Raw genomic sequence first — 13,370 nt, 5'->3', positions numbered from 1 at the left:
ACCAATGCCCACAGAAATTGATTCCTGGCTCTACATCCAAGACTACACAACAAGGAAATGAAATGTTGACTTCTGTAACCAGAAATGTTTATGTATCGTTAAGGGACAAATCCAAATCACCTCTTAAGGTTTGAGTGATATGGGGTTCCCACAAGATATTCCCTCAAATGATTGTGGCTTTTCTATTTCTGGCAAAGAAAAGGTATTCTAACTTTTATTCTTGATTTGTGACTCAGACTGGATTAATAATTAAGAATATGATATGGGCTTCTGAGTTAATTATGGGATATGGCCAGGGGTTTGATGGGGCTCTGAGGGAAGTTCACAAACAATATGCAGAAGTGTCTGAATATAAATTGAAACAAGACTCACACCCTTCCTTTCTGTTTTACTACTCCTCCTATAAGATGGCCTCTATGCCACATGATCAGCAAACAATGGAAGGAAGGAGTTCTGATTGGCAGAGGTTATGTGCACACCCCATGATAGCTTTGTTTGCACTATAAACCAGCCTCACAAATATGGCTTACATTAATTTGTTCAGAGGCCTTGACACAGCTGGTTGAGTTGTCACCCCTACTGTCTGGTACAAAGAGTTATTTGGTGCATTCAACTGTGTCCTTCTTCACTCAGTTTGCCCACTGGGCTGTTGGAAGAAATTGGGTTATTAGTTTAGGGGGATGTAAACCTTACACAAATACCAACTACAATCTTTTTCAGGATGAACCACAAAAGTCACTAAATTAACCTGTTAAACCCTCTGGTAGCTCGGCACAAAATTTGCCAAGCTTAATTTAGAGGCAATGTGTAAAATATTTTTGCAGCACACACAGTAAAACAGTCAAACTACAGTACAAGAAAAATCCCAATTGAAGTTAGAAAATTATGCTAAATTTAAATAATCAAAAAGACACAAAACAAATTAAATCCAAACAGTAGAACTGGGATTATGATTTTTTTCAAGTTTTTAGTGTAAACTAGGGTCTACAAGATCAAAGTGCCAACTGCAGGTATGTGCTAATGCTAGACCAGGGCAAGACAAAATTTACAGCTGATTGTGATACAGTGTGTGACGGATACACAAGGTGAATTGGGCCCAGTCGTGGGTTGCCTCTGAACTTGAAAAGATTTCAGAAACAAAATCTATCATAAGGTAGTGTTCAACAGGGCAACAAGGCAGATGTTGTAAGGGAGACGCTGGACAAGGTCTTGGTAAAGCCATCAACAATGGCACAAAAAAGCTCACAGCAGAATAAGCTTGATTTCCAGACTGAGGAGGTCATTATCATGGATGGCCTGCCGCCATCGTGCTCTGTGTAAATTTGACCTCCAGTCTTAGACAATGTTTTGGATAGAAACCTACAGCTGGATGAATTTACAGGCTCTAGCCAAAGAGTGCCCCATAAGGCTAGATACTGTCTCTGAAAGGTAATGCTGAACAGGATTTTCTGCTGCAAAGAAGAACATAGCAGGAGCTTCTGAACATTCAAGCCAACCAGCAATACATCTTGGGCGGATCAGCTGGCAGTTAGGCCCCAGTCTTCTTTCAGTTCTTCTGCCACTTTTTGGAGAAATTCTTCTAAGTCCCAACTTTTAGGGTTAGGTAGGAACAGCCCTTCTAACACCTCTTCCAAAGGTCCAGGACTTAAGGTGTACCACTTAGGGGGTTAGGACTCACTCCAGCATATGCCATGTGTAAGGTTCAAGGTCGCTGTAAACTTTGCACTTGTATAGCACACTACTCACCCATTAGGGTCTCAAGGCACTGTACGCATACCGCTGTGGAACCCCTCCTGGCTTTTCCCTGTGAGGCGCCCACTCCTGGACAGCCCCAGGGTGAAGCCAAGCATCCAAGCGCTGTGAGGGCCATTGTCGAGATTAAGCAAGCTATTGCCCAGAGTGGGACCCATTAATTAGATTAGGCACCGAGGTGAGAATTATCTGGTCCAAGGGAATTGAGCCCAAGACACACCGAGGTGGGAATTGAACCCTGGTCCCGGACCAGATCTCTGCATTAAGGTCTGCCGCTCTAACCATTGTGCCACACTTCTCCAGTGGAGCTTGTTGTATCCCTGTAGATCACACAGGGTTCCATCCAGCTAGGATTTTGAGTCACTTCCTGTGTTCAAGGAGACGGTCCTTCAAGGAGCAACACAGGCCTTCAAGAAACAGGGCAGGGCTGTAGGGACTCCAGGAAGTCCAGTTGAAGTCTTACTCCGGTCCAGGAGTGTAGTGAAGAGGTGTTCTGAGAGTCCAATATTTACACTGCTGCCAGCTTTTGAAATGGGGGGACATCCTGGGCTACCCCCACATCTGTTCTGGAAACTTCTACTTTTACCCTGCTGTGGCTCTAAGACGTCAGGGGTGACAAAAGTCTAGTGTCAGGTTCCTTTGTGTATGCCGGAGGCAAGCTCTTTGAAGTGTACACCAGGCCCCTTTGTCTCATTGTCTGGTAGTAATACACAAACCCCAACAGCAGAGCCATTCAGTCATGTGATTCAGCTCTCTGGCAGCAGGCACAAAATGGTCAGGGCAAGAAAATGTCAAGTTTCAAAAAGTGACATTTCAGAATTGTGACCTAAAATCTGACTTTACCATTAAAGAGAATTTTAAATGACAAATTGATTGCGTCCAAACATGAGACTTCTACTGGCTTCTAATAAAACATTAACACTCATTAATTTTTATACAGTAACCAAACGTTACCAAGAGGAGAGGTAGACCTTGCAATAGTGAAAACTCAAGTTAGGAGTTTTTTTACTACCAAAACATGTAAAACTTAAACCCATATGTCCTACTTTTCAACTACAATGCACCCTGTCCTATGAGCCTTTCGACCCTATGTTAGGGGTGACATACAAATACAAAGGAAGGTTTGGGCCTGCCAAGAGGTGTATTTTGTCAAGTTGAAATGATAGATTAAAACTGCACTGCAGGCTGGAACAGCCGTGTGTGTTAACATGCTACTTTAGTCAGCGGCACAATAATTGCTGCAGGCCCACTAGTAGCATTTAATGCTGCACAGTCCCTGGGTACATTTAGTTCCATACATTAGGGATTTATCGGTAAATTACATGTGACAATCTGGTGTAGGCTAATTTTACTATATTTTAGGGAGAGGGCACAAGTGCTTTAGCACTGGTTAGCAGTGCTAAATTGCACAGAGCCCCAGTGCCAACACAAACACATACAAAAAAAGCAGAGGTGAAGACAAAATGTTTGAGGTCACCCTGCAGAGAGGCCCAGGTCAATAAGCTGTTTTTTTTCTCTTTAACAATTCCTACACCCCAAATGTTCCCCCCAACAATCCCCTCCATTTACCCTCATTGGGGGATTTTGCTCACACTGTTCCCCATTCCAGGAAGTAGTGTCCATACCTTAAGCACATCGAAGACTCCCCACATACTGCAATATCATAGGCATATAGGAATGTAAGAGCACTCCTAAAGTCTAAAACTGACCTAATGACTTACACACAATAGAAGTGGAAAAATCCCTTATCTGCCTCCACCAGAGGCACTACGAATGTGAAGGAAAGTAGGGTCAGATGTTGGCAGTGCAACTTCAACAAGTTGAATCAAATAGATCAATCCCAGCCATTTGCAAATTTAATGGGAAATTAATAACACACCCCACAGATATATTAAAGGAATTCCAAAGGTCTGATGAGACCATATATACTTCAGACATAAAGGCCCTAATTACGAACCTGGCAATCTCATGGCTGCCAGGCTCCCGAATGGCGGTCGGACTGCCGCCAATGCCATGATCCAAGCGCCATGTTACGACCACAGGATAAGTTGTCCTGGTGGTCTGGCAGTCATGGCAGTCCTAATCCACCAGTGCAGCACTCCAAGCAGCGCTGCCCTGGGGATCTGGGGATTACAACTTCGTTCTCCACCAGTAATTTCATGGCAGTTGCACCGCCATGAAAAGGATGGTGGAGAACGGGTGCAGGGGGCCCCAGACATGCCCTTGCACTGCCCATGCACTTGGCATGGGCAGTGCAAGGGGTCCCCCTGGCCTACACCCTCGCAATGTTTACTGTCTGCTTTGCAGACAGTGAACATTGCGAGGGTGCTGGTGCACCCTGCATCCTACTGCATTGCAGCCGGCTCTATTACGAGTCAGAGACAATACTGTAGGGTGTTTCCCACTAGGACGGGGGCAGAAACACAGGTTTCTGCCCGGCAACCTAGCGTGAAACTCGTAATGGGCCCAGCAGGGTGGTAGCCACATTGGCAGCAACCGCCCCATCGGAATTTCAGTGGATGGGTAAAACCGTCTGTCGAAATCGTAGTGAGGCCCACAGTCTGAAGTGGGGCAGGGGCAGTACACATACAACTATCTCATTTGAGTAAGAAACAAGCTAATATGACATGAGAAAACATCTCAGAGGAGATCACAACAGCGATTGACAGTATGGCCAATAATAAAGCCCCTCGGGAAGATGGTTTCCTTGTAGAGATTTTTAAGATAGCCAACCTTTGATTACTCAGCTGCTGACCATGTACATCATTTAGGAGTTGTTAGGGGTCACGGCTGCAACCCCTGGCTTGCCCTTTGATTCCCCTGCACTGCCGTTGCGACCACTGGCCTCATAAGTGGTGAAATACATTCCAGGAACACAGAGGCAGCTCGTCCTCATGGACATCAGTTGGGGCCCCACTCTCTTTGTTTTCTGTCATTAATTCACTAATAATTAATAACAATAAATTATTCGCTATTAGTGTAATAAAAATGGAGTACAATTAGCTGGAATATGCCTTTCCATGGCAGCTGAGCCAATTAAAAAATGCTTTTAAATGTATGCTGTGTCTGTGCTGTGTGTCTGCTTGCGGTAAGAATGTGTGTGTGAGAGAGAGTGCATGTAAGTGTGAATTTGTGTGTATGTGTAAGTATGTGAGTGAAAATGGAGGTCAAATGGTCACTTCCGCTACCCCTGGTATTTTGGTGAACTAACATTCATGATGCTGACCTCGGTACTTAAAGAAGCACTAGACAAAGGCAACAATATGAGGAGTTAGGTCATACTTAAAGCGGGAAAAGACCCACTAGCTCACTTATTAATGCAGAAAACAAACACTTGGCCAAAGTATGTAGCAAACCGAGTGGAAAAGATTATCCCAGGGGAAACGCCCTTAAGGCAGACTCCAGAACAACAAAGTAGTTTTCGGGCCGGGGTAGTTTCTGTTTTAGGGGTGGGGGGTGGTGGTGGGGGGGTTGGGGTTTTTATTTTTAGGGGCAGAGTGGGGGGTCGGGTATTGTCAGTTTTAGGGGCGGGCGGGGGTTGGGGTTTTTAGTTTGGGGGCGGGGTGGGGGGTCGGGGTTTTACTTTTAGGGCCAGGGTGGGGGGTTGGGGTATTTTCTGTTTTAGGGGCGGGGTGGGGGGGTCAGGGTATTTTCTATTTTAGGGGCGGGGTGAGGGGTCGGGGTTTTAGTTTTAGGGGCGGGGTTGGGGAGTCAGGGTATTTTCTGTTTTAGGGGCGTGCGGGGTGAGGGGTTGGGTTTTAGTTTTAAGGGCGGGGTATTTTCAGTTTTGGGGCGGGGTGGGGGCGTGGTTTTAGTTTTATGGGCGGGGTGGGGATATTTTCAGTTTTAGGGGCGGAGTCGGGATCTAGTTTTGGGGCGGGGAGGGGGGTCGGGGTATTTTCAATTTTAAGGGTGGGGTGGGGGGCTCGGAGTAGTTTTAGGGGTGGGGGTTGGGGTACTTTAGGTTTCAGGGATGGAGTGGGGGTTGGGGTTGTTTTAGGTTTTGGGGGTAGGGTGGGGGTCGCAGTAATTTTAGGGAGGAGGTGGGGGTTGGGGTAGTTTTAGGGGCAAGGGTGGGGGGTTGGTGTGGTTTTGGGGGGGCTCGCAGTCATTTTTAGGGGTGGGATGGGGGTTAGGGGGGACGCATGCAGGAACAATGGATGCCTATCACTAATGCCTTCACCAGGAATGCCTTTACAATGAAAAAACATTGTTAAGGCATTCCTGGTTATGGCATTAGTGGTAACAATGAGGTCGTTGTTCCGACCTCGTTGTTCAGGCATTCGTTGTTCGGCAGGCGTCGTTCCGACATACATTCTTATCCCAGTATTAATCCACCTTATACAGGTAGGGTTCATACCCAATCAGTCTTCTTCTCATAATCGTCACACCCTCTCTCATGTTATATGGAAGTTAGAAAGGACTTGGACAAAAAGATTATTTTTTTCTCAGATGCTGAATTTTTTTTTGATAAGGTGGAGTGAGGATACTTATTCCCAAACAATGGGCATATGGTATTGGGTAGAATTTTATCCCACTGACTAAAGGAATGTATTGCAGTTCAATGGCTTTGGTTAACTGTTGGAGTCATAACTCACCTTCAATCAAATTCACCATAGTACTAAACAGGGACTATGACACCCCCTCAGAGTGAGCAGTGTCCTTGATGATACAAGTAGATTCCTTTGCAGTATTCTCCAGACACAAGATCTATTGGTGTAAATGTGATGCTCTTCCTTTGGTCCACTACACCACCCGGGCCACAGTGGGAGACTATGCTATCCTGGGAGGTATCAATTTCTATCAAGATACCTCTAATATATTACACCAGTGGTGGGGAACTAGATCTAATCGTACATTCAAGAGGGTGATTGGGAGAACAAAATAGTGACATCATCCATATTTAGTGGGAATTACCACAAATTCATGAATGGTGGAGCCAACTGTTAGCTCGAATGGTGCTCTTGCATGAAAGCTCAATCCTCCCTACCCTCTCCTAGGATTTTAGGGATTATGGCAACTGCTTTTCTTTGCTGTTTAAAAAATGTATACCTCATGAATGTTATATGCTGAGGTTTCACTTCTTTAACATACCTACGTATAAAATAGGTATTGTTGGCACTATGTCCTGATAACTTGTGATAACTTAATAAAGAACTGCAATAAAAGAAAATTGGATTCTGGCCCAAATGGGGAGCTAGTGAAGTTTTCTTAACACTAGTGTGATATGCTGCCTCTGGTGGAGGATGGTAGCATGGAGAATAAACTACAGCATTTTTGCGGACACCCAAATACACATACATATATGCAAGAAACATCACCTCCATAGCACTGGTTATGACTCAGACTACTACCAGTGCCCATAAGATGTAACTAACTCAAAAAGCTCAGTGGAATAGGTAGAAGTGCACCCTGATGTTTAATACAGAACCAGCATTTTCTCAGCTGCAGTCTGGGAGACCTTCATTTTCACATTCACGTTCTTGAATAAAGCATAAGCCAATATGGCAGGAGTTGATAAGAATGCCTTTATGATGAATTACCACCACACTACAGCTTATCCTTCCATCCTACTCTGACACATACTGATGGAATATTCATTGACAGTAACCATGGCACTATCACAGAATAGGTATTTACCAACAAACATTTACAAACCTACACATGGCTTGAAGAGGAAACTGAGGAAACAGTAAAGCTTGGCTTGTATCTGATCTAGTGACAGTTCACATCTTCCCCACATAGCGAATAGATGTACAAAGGCTTTGATAGTTTCTGATATAATCTTTGCGTGCATTACTCTCTACCCCCACCCTACAAGTCCAACAAGGTTCAGTGTAACCTCAGGTTGAGCATGGCTTCTACTTGCTCTCAGAGTCACACCCTTAGTAATTTTGCCTCACTGTGTACTGGTTCAAAAACTTCAAAGTCTCACTCAAACCATTCCAAGGGGAATACAACATCTTTGTCATCTTACCTGAAACATACTGCTAAACTAATTCAAAATATGCAGTCTAAATGAAAGAGTCACATCACCTTACATGCTATACGGGTAGGACTGCCCACACCCAAAATCCTGATTAAATATAACCTTCTGAATGGATAATGCAGATGTTAAGGTTAAGGCTTTTATTTGTGATGCAAAATAGTGGTTGAAGGAGAAGCTGGTGGCCAGACAACGTTTCATGCCATTGCTGTCGCTTTTGCGAAATAATGCACAAAATGCCAACCAGCCTATGCATTGTGCAACCTATTAATTAAAACACTTATCTATAGTTTTTTGTGTGGTGATTAAACTGTGTTTATTTTTGTAGGAGCCAAATTAGAGATGTATTGTTTCATCACCACATAATGACATAGCCCAGTAACTCATTTCATATATTTGTTAGAGCCTGACACCTAGACAGAAATTGTAGCCAAAAATAAATCCACATCTTTTGATCCTCCATCTTCTTACAACACCATCTCACTGAGCACCAAGTCAGTCTTTTTGGGAGAATACTCACAGAAAAAACTTGAAATAATAGCCCAAGTATCAAACCAAATCACAACACTTTACTGAATGATACAAAAATGATATTTACTGAAACCTTATTTTCACATATTATTATTTGTGAGCTATTATAGTTTTAGGAGTAAAACTGCATGTCTATGGAAAAATTGGTGGCTGCTTCAATGGAAAATTTGCTATCTGCAAATGACAGTTGACTACCGTACCAGTACTCCAAAATGCACCACTTGCGACATTTCACACACTCACTACTCTCCTGCTGAATGGGTGTGGCACATTTGTCACTTGTTTTTTGTGGGATGCTTGGATTTTTCACAGTTGCTATGACTTCAGTGATATAACATTAATGGCTGAAACCCCACAATGAAACTTGTTCCGTCACCACTGAACCCGAGCTCCGTTTTCTGTCTTTTCAAGTTCTTAAGTTTACTGCATCACAAGTTGAATAATAATTGATTAACATTTTTATACCCAATTTCTGAAATGTCTCCATATTTATTATCCCTTTTCCAATACAAATTAGAAAACAATATCTGCACTGTAAATGGTACCATAACCTGTTATCACAATCTAACGCTAATAATGTTACATTTTAAACTAGTACTTAACTGACTTGTAACTCATTCATTTTGAGAGTAACCAATATTTTCATAACAATTGAATGCCATATTATTCTGGAATTGTTTATGTTATTGAATCAGTGTACAGGAGCATGCTATATTAAAATGATAACAGGATGTCAATAGAAGGCATTTCCAAAATAAAGAACAGGAAAAAGGAGGTAATACAAACAAATGCAAGAAACATCATTTGGATTCCAAATCAATGTGACAATTAGAAACAAGCTGTTTTTTTTTACAAGTTGCCGTTTGTAACATTACAAGTCAGGTCAGAATCAGCTGGTATCTAGAAGGCTAATTACTATCCTAAGGCACATTAACGGACATTTAGGTCATTTTATTAGTGTGGTTTAGGGAAGCCTTGTACTTAGCAAAGAGTGATTAAGGAATACCTTATGTTTCTGTTGGATCCCTATACATTTTGTCTTTTCCACCTCTAGGTTTTGGCCTCTGCTGGGGCTTGATGCTGACTGAACAGGACTATGACCTCATTTTCTTGATTTAAAGTGCCCTACGTTTCATTTCATGTGCCGTTATTGTTAACATGGAACAACCATTGGGCAGTCACTATGAGGTTAGAATCGTAAATAAGCAAGCTTTATACACTGATTGCCTGGGCACATGATAATATATAGCTAGTCATATGTTCACTTGTGTTTTGAATCTCTGAAGTGTGAATCTTTTAACCCCATAGTATAAACGTGTCTCTGTTACTTTGATTAATGATCCTATCACCCTCAGTCTAGTCTTTCCAAGAGTAACATACCCAACAATTTTTAGGTTTTCAAAGCTTAACGCTACAAGCTTCAAATAAGCATGCATTATAGTCTTCAAAATAACATCTCTCATCTTGGCAGGGAGGGTAAGTAGCCAAAACACACTTTAGAGGCAAAGTGGCACTTGCAGTTTCAAGAGATCTGTTGTTGACTGCACCAAACAGAGTAATTGGCATCCAATTCATTTCTTTAATTTATGTAATCTGCCATTCTACTGATAGCGTACACATATCTACTAGAAATACTAAATGATTCTTTTCTAATAACCCTTTCTATAATGTACTAAAGATGGCTCCATCTTAACTAGGACACTGAGGGTAAAAATGTCGTCATACTTAGACCAACAAATACTAGCAAATACATATGACTACCCCTGCAGTCATTAATTGTATAAATAATTGAGTTGTATTTACTATTGTGAAATATACTGCACTACCCATGTCAAGCGCAAATCACTGCACCACCTACACCTTTTCACTTTCCTCACTATGAAAACCCCATTTATTGCCATTCTTTTCTCAATATCTGTTTCCAAACATTTGCGCTTCTGAACATTGTTGGAAAATGGTTTATTGGTAAGGGCAGGTAGGTACCTACACTTAGCAATAGGTCACTAACCTCCACTTAGGTCCAGTTAGGTCTCAGTAAATTAAACCCAGCTCAACCCTTGGTAGCTTGGCAACGAGCGACAAGGCTTAACGTAGGAGACAGAGTGTAAAGCATTCAAATATCACAAAACAGTAATTAAATAAAACACAGGAAACAGTTCAAAAATCAAAAACCATTTTATAAAAATAGATTATATTTTTATCTTTAAAATGACACAAAAACGAATAAAGTTGAATAAGGGGAACCGGAGATATGAATTTTTAAAGTATTATGGTTTTCTAGCGCCTAGAAACAAAAAGCGCCAATCTGGTCATCTGGTCGCACCTCGTCCGGGGCAAAGTCAAAGTTTAAGGCCAACCGCGATGGTGCCCAGCTCGGCTACAGGCCCCAGGGTGCCTCGTTCAAAAGTTTGCCTTCGTACTTAGTCGTTTTTCTGAAGATTTTCTTCAGCGGGACGAACCTGCCAGTCCAATCCGACCTCCTGGAACTCTCCTCCGGATACGCGTCGCGGGAGCCCTCGGTGGAGATTTTTACCTTCGGACTTAGTTGTGTTTTCGAGGAGAAAATCCTTCGCCCGGGGTAAACCTGGATCTTGATCCGATGTCCTTGGAGCCCTCCTCGGATACGCTGGCTGGGAGGTCCTGGTCAACTTTCTACGTTCGGACTTAGGGGGTCATTACAACCCTGGCGGTCTTTGACCGCCTGGGCTGTTTTGGAGGACGCACTGCCAACAGGCTGGCGGTGCTTCCATGGAGGATTACGACCGCAGTGGAAGTGCTGCGGTCGCACCGCCGGGACCGGAGGTTTTCAGCCACTTTTGTCCCGGTGGAAGTAATCCTCTAGGGCAGCACTGCTTGCAGCGCTGCCTAGGGGATTTCGAGTCCCCCTCCCGCCAGCCTTTTCATGGTGGTAAGAACCGCCATGAAAAGGCTGGCAGAAAGGGGAGTTGCAGGGCCCCTACCACAGCCCAGTGCAGCTTTTCACTGTCTGCTGTGCAGACAGTGAAAACCGTCGCACAGCCGCAACACCGCCGGCCGCCCACCAAGGTTGTAATGAGGGCCTAAGTCTCTTTTTTGGAGACTTTCTTCACTGGGACAAACCTGCAAATCAGGCCGAGTCGCGGTTGAGGCAAGCCGGCTAGAGTTGCTGCTGCGGGTCGGTCCCTCTATGAGCGTTGTTTTTCAAAAGTTCTCCAAACTCCTCCAAACTTCTGGATCTTCTCCCAGATGTTCCTTTAAGGTTCTTTTGGGGTCTACAGCTCACCCCAAGATTCCAGAAGCTCTGAGATGATCCTTGGGTGTGTGGACTACAACTCCCAGAATGCACCTGGTGCAAACTCCTTTTTGGCCACTGGACAGTGGTCAGCTGGTTGGTTTCTTCCGGAGTTGGTTCAGGGGACTCTGGCTAGCAATTGTTCACCTGTAGCAAACAGGGAGTCCCTCCTTGAACCAGTTGAAGCCAGGCAAAGCCCTTCTTGTGGTGAAGCCCAAGTGTGCAGCTAGTGCAGTCCTTCAGAGTGCAGGGTCCAGGTGCAGTCTAGGGGTCCAGCAGGGCAGTCTTTCTTCTTCTGTAGTTCTTCCCGGTAGGGATCTGGTAGGGAACTGAGGTGTGGGTGCAGGTCTGCCAGTTTTATCCTTCCTCCTGGGTGAAAAACAGGGGGGTCCTGGTTCTCCAATCAGGGGCAGTGTCCTTCCCCCTGTGATGACCACCTCCTGGAAGTGTGGCAAAAATCAGTACCAGGAAGCAACATTCCTCAAAAATCCATCATGGCTGACAGTGAATTTTGGAGGTTACATCTGGCTGAGCCCACCTACTGGTGTTGCTAAAAATCATAAACACACCCCTCTCCTGCCCTCTCCTAATCTAATCAAGAGGGCACCTAGTTGTCTGGGGTTGCAGGATGTGGGGGTGTTGCTGGTTTACTCCAAATGCCCTTCTCTGCCTTTGAAGACCAGTTTGGCAGCCCCCCCCCCCTTCCTGCCTCACCATCTGCTGAGGGGAGATCCCCTCCCACAGGCACATCTCTTTGTGTGAAGCCAGGCCACTTCACACCTCATCAAGGCAGCCTGGTCAGGCTGCCAGAGGCTGGCCAATCAAAGCACAGCAGCAAAAACAATGCAGGGCTGAAATTGGCAAGTTTTCAGGTAAAGTTTAAAACTCTTTACCTGAACAAGTTATATTAAATCCAACAACTGGAAGTGGTGGGATTTATTCTAACAATTAATTTGATACCAAACTCTTAGAATCTGTCACTTAAGGGGACTTTCAAAATTAAAATAAAGTCTCCCCATTCTAGCCTATGAAGGCCATTCACTACAATGAGGGAAAATGAATTTGGCTGTTTTTACCTCACCAGGGCTTATAAAACTATTTTTATAAGGCCCCTGCTTATAGTTACATGGCACCCAGCCCTAGGGGCACCTAGGGCACACCTTATGGGTGACTTATATGTAAAAATAAGGTAGTTTAAGACTTTGGAACTACTTTTAATTCCAAAGTCGAATTTGCATATAACTTTAATTTAAAAGCCGCCAGCAAGGCAGGCCTGCCTTTAAAATGATACTGGGCACCTCAGCAGTGCACCTATGGGTCCACTACCTATGCTGTGGTCCCTACACCTACATGCCCTACCACATACTAGGGACTTATAGGTAGGTTGACTTAGCCAATTATAATTAGCCTAATTTGCATACTGATTTTACACAGAGCACAGGCCCTGGGACTGGTTAGCAGTACCCAGGGCACCACCAGAGTCAGGAAAACACCAGCAAAAAGTGGAAAATGGGGGCAAAAAGTTAGGGGGCCTCTGCAATCAGCCCTGTTCTCTCACAAACTTTACAAATAGTATTTAGAAAAAAAGAGGTCATCTCTTACTTCAACAGGCCTCTATATTCTCCTCTTGTCATTTCAATGAATGGTGTTCTACTGATTTTAATGCATGACAATAGAAAAATATTTACTTTAAGTCAAACGTTTCAATTGTGAATACCCTCTTTATATCATGTATGTGTGCACAGAGTATCCGATCGGAAAACTTTTCAGCCTGTTCTATATATTTAAAAATAAACATATTTTGAATAAAAAAGGAGCACACCTCAAAAC

At 43.7% G+C, this 13,370-nt stretch overlaps 1 protein-coding gene across 1 annotated transcript in view; it reads right to left on the bottom strand.

The window, feature by feature from the left end:
• LOC138245998 (plasma kallikrein-like) overlaps positions 1–13,370 on the bottom strand; it is a 525,156-nt gene that overhangs the window by 211,409 nt on the left and 300,377 nt on the right. The gene's annotated exons all lie outside the window — the stretch shown is intronic.

Source organism: Pleurodeles waltl, chromosome 1_2 (assembly GCF_031143425.1).
Source record: "Pleurodeles waltl isolate 20211129_DDA chromosome 1_2, aPleWal1.hap1.20221129, whole genome shotgun sequence".
Classification (NCBI taxonomy): domain Eukaryota; kingdom Metazoa; phylum Chordata; class Amphibia; order Caudata; family Salamandridae; genus Pleurodeles; species Pleurodeles waltl.
Note: the sequence above shows the minus strand (reverse complement) of the source record. Positions and strands in the feature narration are given on the sequence as shown.